The following is a 12,845-nucleotide window of genomic DNA, read 5'->3' as shown; positions in this document are numbered from 1 at the left end:
ATGGCTCAACATAAGGAAATCAATCAATATGATGCATCACACTAACAGAATGAAGGCCAAAAACAATATGATCATCTTAATAAATTCAGGAAAAGCATTTGACAAAGTTCATCATTCTTTCATGATAAAAACTCTCAACAAAAGAGGTATAGAAGGAAATTATTTCAACACAATACAGGCCATATACGAAAAGCCCACAGCTAACATAATAATCAATGGGCAAAAACTGAAAGTTTTTCTTTAAGTTCTTGTATAAGATATGGATGTCCATTCTCACTACATGTATTCAACACAGTACTGGAAGTCCTAGCCAGAACAATTAGACAATTAGACAATAATAAAAAAGAAAGAAAGAAAAGACCTCTTCAAGGAGAACTATAAACCACTGCTCAGTGAAATAAAAGAGGACAAAAACAAATGGAAGAACATTCCATGCTCATGGACAGGAAGAATCAATATCGTGATAATAGCCATACTGCCCAAGGTAATCTATAGATTCAATGCCATCCCCATTAAGCTACCAATGACTTTCTTCACAGAATTGGAAAAAAACTGCTTTAAAGTTCATATGGAACCAAAAAAGACCCTGCATTGCCAAGACAATCCTAAGTCAAAAGAACAAAGCTGGAGGCATCATGCTACCTGACTTCATACTGTACTACAAGGCTACAGTAATCAAAACAGCATGGTACTGGTACCAAAACAGAGATATAGACCAATGGAACAGAACAGAGCCCTCAGAAATAATACCACACATCTACAGCCACCTGATCTTTGACAAACCTGAGAAAAACAAGAAAAGGGGAAAGGATTCCCTATTTAATAAATGGTGCTGGGAAAATTGGCTAGCCATAAGTAGAAAGCTGAAACTGGATCCTTTCCTTACTCCTTATACGAAAATTAATTCAAGATGGATTAGAGACTTAAATGTTAGACCTATAACCATAAAAACCCTAGAAGAAAACCTAGGTAATACCATTCAGGACATAGGCATGGGCAAGGACTTCAGGTCTAAAACACCAAAAGCAATGGCAACAAAAGCCATAATTGACATGTGGGATCTAATTAAACTAAAGAGCTTCTGCACAGCAAAAGAAACTACCATCAGAGTGAACAGGCAACCTACAGAATGGGAGAAAATTTTTGCAGTCTACTCATCTGACAAAGGGCTAATATCCAGAACCTACAAAGAACTCAAACAAATTTATGAGAAAAAAACAAACAACCCCAGCAAAAAGTGGGCAAAGGATATGAATAGACATTTCTCAAAAGAAGAAATGTATACAGCCAACAGACACATGAAAAAATGCTCGTCATCACTGGCCATCAGAGAAATGCAAATCAAAAACACAATGAGATACCATCTCAAACCAGTTAGAATGGCAATCACTAAAAAGTCAGGAAACAACAGGTGCTGGAGAGGATGTGGAGAAATAGGAACACTTTTGCACTCTTGGTGGGATTGTAAACTGGTTCAACCATTGTGGAAAACAGTATGGCAATTCCTCAAGGATCTAGAACCAGAAATACCATATGACCCAGCCATCCCATTACTGGGTATCTACCCAAGGGTTTATAAATCATGCTGCTATAAAGACACATGCACACGTATGTTTATTGCGGCACTATTCACAATAGCAAAGACTTGGAATCAACCCAAATGTCCATCAGTGACAGAGTGGATCAAGAAAATGTGGTACATACACACCATGGAATACTATGCAGCCATAAAAAAAGGATGAGTTCGTATCCTTTGTAGGGACATGGATGCAGCTGGAAACCATCATTCTCAGCAAACTATCGCAAGAACAGAAAACCAAACACCGCACGTTCTCACTCATGGGTGGGAATTGAACAATGAGATCACTTGGACTCCGGAAGGGGAACATCACACACCGGGGCCTATTATGGGGAGGGGGGAGGGGGGAGGGATGGCATTGGGAGTTATACCTGATGTAAATGACGAGTTGTTGGGTGCTAACGAGTTGATGGGTGCAGCACACCAACATGTAACAAACATGCACATTGTGCACGTACGTGTACCCTAGAACTTAAAGTATAATAAAAAATAAAAATAAATAAAAAATCAAAAAATTTTTTAAAAAAGAAAAATACGAATCAAATGTATCTAATTAGGAAGGGAAGAAATAAGCTTATCTCTGTTTGCAGATGACATGATCATATATGTAGAAAACTCTGAAGACTACAAAAAAAGAAAAAAAATGTTAGAACTAATAAAATAATTCAGTGAAGTTTCAGGATATAAAATTAATATACAAAAATAAGTCATGTTCTATACACAAACAACAAACTATCTAAAAGGAAAATTAAGAAAACAATCCCACTCACAAAAACAACAAAAAAATAAAATACTTAGGATTAACTTAACTAAAGAGGCAAAAGACTTACATACTGAAAATTATAAAATATTGATGAAGAAAATTTAAAAAGAGACAAATGGAAAGACATACATGGTTATGGATTGTAAGAATTAATATTATTAAAATGTTCATACTACCCGCAATAATCTACAGATTTTATGTAATAGCTATTAAAATCCCAATGACATTCTCTGTAAAAGTAGAAAAAAATACTAAAATTCATATGGAACCATGAAAGACCTCCAATAGCCAAAGCAATCTTTTTTTTTTTTTTTCTCTTACAGACAGGGTGTTGCACTGCTGCCCAGGCTGGACTGCAGTGGCACAATCATAGCTCACTACAGCCTCAAACTCCCGGGCTCAAGCAATCCACCCTCCTTAGCCTCCCAAATAGCTGGGACTACAGGAAAGTGCCACCATTCCCAGGAAATTTTTTTATGTTTCAAATTTCTTTGAAGAGACAGAGTTTTGTTTTGTTGCCCAAGCTGGTCTCAAACTCCTGACCTCAAGTGATCCTCCGGTCCCAACCTCCAAAGTGATGGGATTACTGGAGTAAGACACTGTGCCTGGCCTCTCAAAGCAATGTTGAACAAGAAGAACAAAGGGGAAGGTATTGTACTTTCTGATTTAAAAATATCTTACAAAGCTATAGTAATCAAAACAGCATGGTAGTGGCATAAAAATAGTTATATTGACCAATGGAACAGAAAGAGCCCAGAGGTATCAGGTTAGTGCAAAGTAATTGTGGTTTTCCCATTACTTTTAATTACATGAATTAGCATTAAAAGTAATGGCAAAACCACAATTACTATTGCACCAACATGATACATCCACCCATTACCATCAACTGATCTTTGACAGTGGGGAAAGGATGGTCTCCTAAATAAATTATGTTGGGAAAACAATATGTCCACCCACAGAAGAATGAAATTGAACTCAACTTACAACACATACAAAAATCAACACAAAATGAACTAAAGACTTCAGCATAAGGCCTGAAACCATAAAACGAGTAGAAGAAAACATAAGAAAAAATCTTCTTGAAATTAGTTTGGATCATGATATTTTTGGACATGATACCAAAGCACAAGAACAAAAAGTAATAATATACAAGTGAGACTGCATCAAATTAAAAAGCTTATGAAGAGCAACAAAAACAATCAACAGAATAAAAAGGCAACCTATAATGGGAGAAAATACTGGCAAACCATATACCTGATAAGGAATTAATATCCAAAATACATAAGAACTCATACAACTCAATAAGTAAAAAATAGACACTCTATTAAAACATAGCTAAAAGGTATGAATAGACAGTTCTCAACAGAAGACATACAAATGTCCAACAGCCATATGAAAAAATGCTCAACATCACTGACCATCAGGAAAATCCAAATCAAAACTACAATGAGATATGACCTCACACCTCTTGGAATAATTAGTATCAAAAAGACGAAATATTAGTGAGGATGTGAAGAAAACACAACTTTTATACAGAATGGAACTTATATTGGTGGGAATGTAATTTGGTATAACCACTGTGAAACACAGCATGGAAGTTCCTCAGAAAGGTAAAAACAGAACTATCATTTAGCAATCCCACTTCTAGGTGTATATCCTGTCACCAAAAACAAACAAACAAACAAAAAAACAAAAAAAAAAATCAGTATGTTGAAGAGATATCTGCACTCTCATGTCCATGGCATCATTATTTACATTAGCTAAGACATGGAAGTAATCTAAATGTCTGTCAATGGATGAATGGATAAAGAAAATGTGGTATAGGTACACAATAGAATACTATTCAGCCTTAAAAAAGAAAGAAATCCAGTCATTTGTGACAACAAAGATGAACCTGGAGGATCTTAAGTTAAGTGAAATAAGCCAAACATAGAAAGACAAATATCGCATGATCTCACCTTAAATAGAATGGAATCTTAAATAGTCAAACTCATAGAGACAAGAGTAGAATGGTGGTTGCCAGGAGTTGGTTAACAGGGGGAAATGAAGTGATATTGGACAGGGCATACAAAATTTTAGTTATGCAAGATGTGTATGATATGGATAGCTTATGTAATTATAGTTAGTTATAACGTGCTTTAATTAACAATAATGTATTGTGTACTTGATATATGATATATGTTAAGTGTTCTTGCAACAAGAAAAGAAAAAATGGTAACTGTCAGGTGATAGGGATATGTTAATTAGTTTGATTGTGGTGATTATTTCACAATGTATATGTATATCAAAACTTCAAGATGTATAATTTAAAGATATAATTTTTTCATTTTTCAACTATACTTCAATAAAGCTGGGGGGAAGAAAGAAGTAAGAGCAAATATGTAACCAACTAAGATACTGTGAGGGCAGAGATTGGGTCTGTCTTGAGCACAGTTGTACCCTAGAACTTAGCACATTGCAATCCTCCAAAGTTCATTAGAGAAACAAATAAGAATAAAAAGGTGGCTTCGATCATTAAGTAGATAAAATGGGGTTGAGTGTAAACCATAATAAGTCTCAGAAGAGTTTAGTACAAAATTTAAAACTATAGAATAGTATAGGTGCCAAAACATATATGGTTGTAGATATACAAGTTGGTATATACAAGGTGCATAAACACCCACAGGCAGACCTAGAAAAGGAAAATATTTTGCCATAGCTGAAAAACATAAAATGTCTATATGTGTTTGCAAATCTATAGACAAGGTCAGTTGAAAGGAACCAATATAATTTTAAAATAGCATTTTGAGCTATTGCCTAATGCAGAAAAACCAAATCCTATTCCACTTAGAGTAATGACTCTCACTTTAAAAATAAACATGACTTAATATTGAACAAGACTCAAAGGTATTTTGTACTCTTAATTCCCCAAAAGAGCACTGAGGTGAATAGTTCTGTTAAACAAATTATCATGTAGAAAATATGTCCTTTCTTTGTTCATTTAAATAGCAGGCCTATGTCACTTGTCCTAAAAAAACCGGGCAAGTCTTACCCATTCTGTGAGCTGCAGTGAAGCAAGGAGAAAGAGGGGTGAGGTTTGAGAAAATGAAGGCTTGAGGTTATGCAGAGTGAGATTGTGAACAATGTTTTTCCTAATTTATGGAAGATGTTAAACCCAGAGTAATGCCAGCGAGAATTCAGAAGTGTTCCCTCAAGCTTGATAAATAAACAACTTTAGGGTCAGAGTAACTAAGAAGGTCTGGTAGCAATGCTAGCTGTGGTTTTAGATTGTGTTCATTTCCCACTGTTTCACAGTATAGCAGATAATTCAAAACAGAATTTAGTAACTGCCATGTTGCAGCTCTGTCTTTTTAAGTCTCCTCCTAAAAAGAGATTGACCCCAACAACGTTAAACAAAAACTTTGCACAAAAAGAAGAGTTTCCACAAATTATCAAGGTGTTTTAGGTTTTAGACTTAGAAGTACTCCAAGAATGTTAAAGGGTGATTTTAAAACATTTAAAGGCGATTCAATGTCTCAAGGACCTCAACTTTATAGTCGGGGGGAGTAAAGCAAAAATAAGAGTAAGAAAGATTAAGGTATAAATGAGATAATATACTAGAATGTAAACACATCTGAACATTTTTAAGGTACTTATGAGCTACTAAGAAGCCATATTTGCATAAACATTCTAATGACCATCTGTTTTAGCTAACATCCATTCACCTCTTTTTAAAGCACACTCTTTCTTTTCAGGGGGGAAACCATTCCTCTTAAGTTTTGTGGCTTAGGTGAGTCAGTTTTCAGGGGTTCAGCCTTGATTGATTGCAAGGTAGCCATTCTCATTGGTTACAGTGAATGATTCAGATACGGGCCCATGATCGAATTTGAGCAACGAGACTCAGACCAGAACTTCGGCTTGGCGCTGAAGAGAGACACTCCTTTTCTACTGGACCTAAGCAGCAGACTCTGGTTATGTCTACAGTTACCTTTATCTTGTTACCACGAGGAGATAAATGAGAAAAGGAGATCCGAGTGGGGCCCAGAGACAGAGAAACTACTTCCTCTTGATGACTGTCAAGCCTCTAGACTAAGTTATGTCTGAAACCAGCTTGTCTTCGTATTCTACAGGTGAGAAAGCCACTAAATTAACTTTTGGCTTAAGTCAATGCAGGCTGGGTTTTCTTTCATCTGTTTCCAATAGAATCCCAACTGACCAAGGAACCCTCTTGGAAAAAGGTCATGGGCATTAACTTTCAATAACAATGCTTCAGTTTTTGGAAGAGAGGAGTCATTTTGATAACTATTACTCAGCTGTCTTCTGTGTTCTATGAAGAAATAAGTGTAAAAGAAAAAGCAGAAAAGGCTCACTTCACTGAAGACTGCGTTTTTATTATGTATACAAAGACTATTGACTGTTTAAAGCAAAAATATTAACCACATGTAGTATAACTTATAGTATATATTGAAGTAAAATATATAAAAACAAGAATGCAATAGGTAAATGGAAAAACATGGAATTTTACTCTTCACCTCTTCATCTGGCAGTGACTAAGAGAACACAGGGACTTGTTCAGGAGCACACAGTGGAGACACACCCTATAACCTCCCAGAAATAAGTCAGAGAGACTCCAAAGGGATCAGAAAGTCCACAGGTGGTTGATAGAGATGCGGGCCAGGGAAATGTCTTTGGTAGACTGTCCATATAATCCCACGTTTACTGGGGTGGGGCAGCCTAAGGAGACATAGATTATACAACCTTAATTTATTTTAACTGAAATGAATATTTTTCTTTCCTTTACTCAGGAAGAAGAGAAACTCCAATTCTGCTACATCCTGAAGCATACAATTATTTAAAAGAATCACACTATCATAGATTTGAGAGCTAAATGGATCTCTACATATTGTGATGTAAGAAGTTAGACTATTACAAAAATAGTCTCTAAAAGTAAAATAAAATAAAAAATTGATATATCATAGTGATACATATTTTTGGAAATCTTGGGCTCAAGTGATTCTCCTGCCTCTTAGGCTGATTAGCTTTTGCCATGTCCCTGGTAATCTGAGGACAAAATGCATCATTTATGTAGGTGCGCCTGTAAATTTAATGGTATCAAATATTATAAATGAATTTTGTATAATTCTTTGTTAGTTGTCTTCTTTTGTTTTTGTTTTTGCTTTTTGAGACAGCATCTTGCTCTGTGTTCCAGGCTGCAGTGCAGTAGCACAATCACAGTTCGCTTTAGCCTTGAACTCGTGGGTTCAAATGATCTTCTCATCTCAGCCTCCTGTGTCCAACATGAACACAAAAGTGTCTACATTTCCTCAAAGTTGATAGTGATGCTCTGAATGTATATTTATCTCAATTCTCTTGACAACAGCAAATTATCAAAGAATAATCCCCAATTCAAGTAATTTTAAAGGTGTCTAAGTCAAAAACTGAACCTGAAAAAGAGAATACCATCCAAAAAGGAGGCATGAACATCACATAAATTCAAAGAGGAAGGAGACCACCACAACTTCACTTTAAAGCTGCAGAGTGGCCAGGCGCGGTGGCTCACGCCTGTAATCCCAGAACTTTGGGAGGCCAAGGCGGGCAGATTACGAGGTCAGGAGATCGAGACCATCCTGGCTAACACGGTGAAACCTCGTCTCTACTAAAAATACAAAAAAATTAGCCAGGCGTGGTGGCGGACGCCTGTTGTCCCAGCTACTCAGGAGGCTGACGCAGGAGAATGGCATGAATCCAGGAGGCGGAGATTGCAGTAAGCCGAGATCATGCTATTGCACTCCAGCCTGGGCAACAGAGCAAGACTCCGTCTCAAAAAAAAAAAAAAAAAAAGCTGCAGAGTGAAATGCACGGTCTCAAAGTTAAAGCACCCTTAAACGCCATCTAGACTTGTGTTTCTCAAATTTGGTCTGAGAACAATGTTGGGTTGTCTGTGTGAATGTTTCTTGGAGTACCTGGTTACAAATATTACACACACACAAACCCACCTAACCAACCACGCCCACCCATCCACCACCCAGACACACACCCCACAAATACTCTCTCTCTCTCTTTCTCACGGAATTTACCACCAGAGATTAGTACTCAGAAAGTCTAGGTAGAGTCAAGAAACTGTTTCCCAAGTATCCTACGTGACTCTGCTGCCTACAGGGTTAAAAATGATAGATCTAATACAACCTCTTAATTTGGACAGAGATACTCCTTAATGGTATTAAAGTGCATTCAGGGGAAGAGAAGTGGTAGCTTCTATTCAGCCACAGACCATTGGAAGTTATAGCACTTGGAGGCTCTAGTCCACTCTTCTCAAGCTTCACTGGGAAGCATCAGCAGTGATTGGATGATGTCATAGCAAATGACAGTACTAGTAGCAACAGTACCCTTAGGAGAAGCAACAGCAATGCTACCCAGAGGTGATGGCTACCAGTGTTCCTGGTAACAGACAGTGGAGCCCAGTAAGAGAGGCGGTCCTAAGCAGAAAACCAGTGATGCCCATTAGTGTTCATGAACAACCAGAAGGAGCAAAATGGTGGCAAAGTTGGCTGCCTGGACTTGCTCATGGACTTGTTAGGACACATTCATGGGTTGCTTTGGACTGTGCAAGTGTACTACATCTTTCTTTTTATTATTTTTTTAAAGTTAGTTATCCAGTGGAACTTTCTTGTTCACACTTATGATATCCCTGATTGTCATTTTCCTAGCCTTTCCAGTCTAGATAATAAAAGATTCTTATATTATTAAACATGTAAATCTATTTTATGCACTAAGCACTTTATTAATATATAATTTTACATATCATACGTAATCATGTATGCAACACATGAATACAGAAACACCCCAGAAATTAGTGCTGAAGTAAAGAAATCTACTTCTAAATAAAACTAAAGGCATTTAAACCATACAACCACATACAAGATACAGAATAACTACACATGCATTTTTGCTTCCCTCTGTCATTCCTTCTTTCAGAAAGTACTGTTACTAAGCAGTATTATTAATTTTTGTTAACTTTTCAGCTTATTAAATTCATTATTATGCTACTCCATGGAATATGTTGAGATGTATAAGCAGTTAAATATCTGTGGTTAAATATTTTCACAAAGATAAGATAATAATAGAATTTCATTTCTTATTCACTCAGAATCTCCTTGAACTATCATAATGATTAACAACCTCAAATGATGAGAAATTTGATGACTGTAGGTTCATAAAGCTACCAAAGACTCAGTCCCTTTAAAACTGCATTGAAAACAAATTTGTTCTTCACACCTACTTTCAAGTAGCAGAATTAGGAGAAACATCAATAATTAATCTAAATGCATAAAATCAGGCCTTGGAAATTTCTTAACATTTTACTGAAGCACCTAATATTTGCAAATACATTGTTCAGTATAACACATTTATACTCTCTTTCAATGTATAATAATAGAAGTTTAAAATTCCCACAAAAAAGTAGCATTTTACCCTCTCCATATTACTCCTGAAAAGCACACTCATCTAATTAAATGCAGGTCTAAGAAAAAAAAAAATCCTCTAGCTGTGTAATTGGAACTGTTAAATTATGATTGAAATAAAAAAGAACAGATGAAGAATAACAAATCAACACATGCTATTTTAATTATCTGTGGGTACAAAATACATGGGATCCAGAACTCTATCTTATGGCGTACTGCATTTCTTTTATAAAAGCTCGGTATTATAGACATCATCTGGCCCAATTCTCTTATGCTGTAGGAGTAAAGAACAAATCTTAAAAAGTAACAATATAATTTTGTAAAGCTCTTAACAATAATTGCAAAAGTAAAAAGCAAATAAATGAGAAAATGGATAATAAATTCTCTTAGTCTAATAACTGTGGAGGATCACTGTTTAGATATATACGTATCTCAGCCTGGCCCAGACCTACAAAATCACCTCGTTCTCCCCATTTAAATCTTGTCTTAAATGTCTTCCCAGAAAACCTTTCCCTGACCACCTTCTCTAAGGCAGTCCTATCTAGGACATTCCCTTTATAGATTTATTAAAATCTGAACTTATCCCGTTTATTGTTGGTTTGTTTCTTTTTAACCTTAATAATCTCCTTTCCTCCCTTGACTCTACTGGAAGTTAAGCTCCATATGAACGGGACCCTCATCTGAACTGCCCATAGTTCTGTCCCCAGGACATGATCCTAATGTGAGTTCAAGCAGTGGACACTTAACCAACATGGTGGGAAGAAATTACTGAGAGCCAAAAATCCTACTACACACAGGTATCTCCTCAAATTATTTCAGGGAATTCCCATATTCTCTGAAGCCAAATCAAGTATCTCAGGCTGAGGGCCACGATACTGAGTATCTATACACCACCTGGCCCTTAGTAAATACTTGACAAACCTAAGCAAATGAATGAACAAATGAATGAATGGTGGAATCCAGACCTTGTGAAGACTGTGTAAGGCTATGTAAATAGGGCCAGGCACAGTGGCTTATGCCTGAAATACCAGCACTTTGGGAGTCCAAGGTGGGAAGACCACTTGAGACAAGGAGTTCAAAACCAGCCTGGGCAACATGGCAAAATCTCATCTTTACAAGAAATATTAAAGTTAGCAAAGCACACGTCTGTAGACCCAGCTACTTACTTGGGAGGCTGAGGTGGGAGGATAACTTTAAACCCGAAAAGTCAAGGCTCCAGTGAATCATGATTATGCCACTGAACTCCAGCCTGGGCGACAGAGTGAGACTCTGTCTCAACAAGACAAAACAATGCAAACAAAAGAAAACACTATGACTTTGAACCTATCTCTGTATCTTACTGAATTGAACCACATTCTTAGCTCTCAGCTAGATAAGAGGAATAAGTTCCAGTGTTCTATACCACTGCAGGATGACTATAGTCAACAATAATATATTATGTAGTTTCAAACAGCTAAAGGTGGATATTGAATGTTCCCAGGACAAAGAAATGACAAATGTTTGAAATGATGACTATATTAACTACCCTTATCTGATCATTTACCTCATAAATAGATACAATTATAATAACTGTACATGTCAGTTAAAAATTTAAGTTAAATTAAACTTAAAAACAAGTCAAAGAGTGAACATACAGCTAAGAGAGGAAAAGCAATAAAGAGAGGAAATTCAAGTTAGAATATATAATATCTTCCAAAGGAACAAAAACAAAAAATGGAACGAGAAATAAATGTTATAAGTAGGAAAAAGGTAGGAAATGGAAAAGAAAAAGGGATGATTCACAGTCAGAGATGTTGTGATGGGAAGTCAATCATACATAATTGTCCATGCTGTGTTCACTTTCTTTGCCAAAACCACATTATTGTAAACTTGAAAGGATTCCTTTGAAAGATTCCTGCTGGGCCAGGTTCAGTGGCTTAGGTCCGTAATCCCAGCACTTTGGGAGGCCGAGGCAGACAGATTACCTGAGGCCAGGAGTTCAAGACCAGCTTGGCCAACATGACAAAACCCCATCACTACTAAAAATACAAAAATTAACCAGGTGTGGTGGCACAGGCCTGTAATCCCAGCTACTCAGGTGGCTGAGACCCAAGAATTGCTTAAACCCGGGAGGCAGAGGTTGCAGTGAGCTAAGATTACACCACTGCACTCCAGTCTGGATGACAGAGCAAGACTCCATCTCAAAATAAATAAATAAGTAATAAATAAATAAATAAAGGCACCTTCTGTCCCTACCTCACAAGCCCCTTTAACTCATTTCCAGTGGGTCTAGGTCCTTAGGTTCCTCCTAGAATTACGGCTACACCTGCTTTATCTGCTGTGTCTGTTTCATGAAAGGTTACTGTCAGCTTCATAAGCTGGGGAGGGCTTCAGAACTCTTCACTTCTGTACATATCACTTTGCTCAGCCCCTTCATCTCCGTCTATGTGCACTGCTAGTGGTGATTTTTCTACCATGTAAACCAAAACACTCCCCATCCTCTCATTTGTCCCCTCTCATTTGACAATTTTGTCCTAGTCTTCCCTTCTCAGAACCTCAGTTCCTAGAGCTTATTGGTCTCACTCATTGCAGGGCAGAATCAAGTCATCTCATACAACCTACACATTACCCTCTCTTGTCTAAAGGAAAACATACTGTTTTAACAGATCATGTTGCTTTTGCCTGTGAGTGTTATCTTCTTAGAGATAAAGCATCTGTGCAAAGGTCCTGAATGAAATATTGAAGCCAAAATCATAAAATTTGTATTAATGAGGGCTGAGCCAATTTTTGGCTTTATTTTTCACTCAAAAGAAGAGAAACAGAAAAAAGTTGTGATCCTATATAGACATACTACATGAATTCTACTGCTTCTTGTACTAAAAAACAATAATGTTTTATAGTATAGGGAAAGCATTTATTGAAAGAACACATCCTTCAACTAGAAATCCATTGTTCAGTCCAATGAAAACTTAGGAAATGTCTAATAAAATAAGATTTAAAAAAAAATACCCACAACACTTGAGCCACACCTAGAACACAATAAAAGACATTATTTTATCTATCTCAGATATTCAACTGTATGGTT

General features: G+C 36.7%; 1 protein-coding gene and 1 pseudogene across 2 annotated transcripts in view; both read right to left on the bottom strand.

The window, feature by feature from the left end:
• LOC105481070 (protein kinase cGMP-dependent 1) overlaps positions 1-12,845 on the bottom strand; it is a 1,243,906-nt gene that overhangs the window by 992,459 nt on the left and 238,602 nt on the right. The gene's annotated exons all lie outside the window — the stretch shown is intronic.
• LOC139356231 (ras suppressor protein 1 pseudogene) overlaps positions 1-12,845 on the bottom strand; it is a 47,452-nt pseudogene extending 34,607 nt beyond the window's left edge.

This window comes from Macaca nemestrina, chromosome 9 (assembly GCF_043159975.1).
Source record: "Macaca nemestrina isolate mMacNem1 chromosome 9, mMacNem.hap1, whole genome shotgun sequence".
In the NCBI taxonomy this organism is placed as follows: Eukaryota; Metazoa; Chordata; class Mammalia; order Primates; family Cercopithecidae; genus Macaca; species Macaca nemestrina.
The sequence above is the reverse complement of the archived record's forward strand: the minus strand, read 5'-3'. Positions and strand labels throughout refer to the sequence as shown.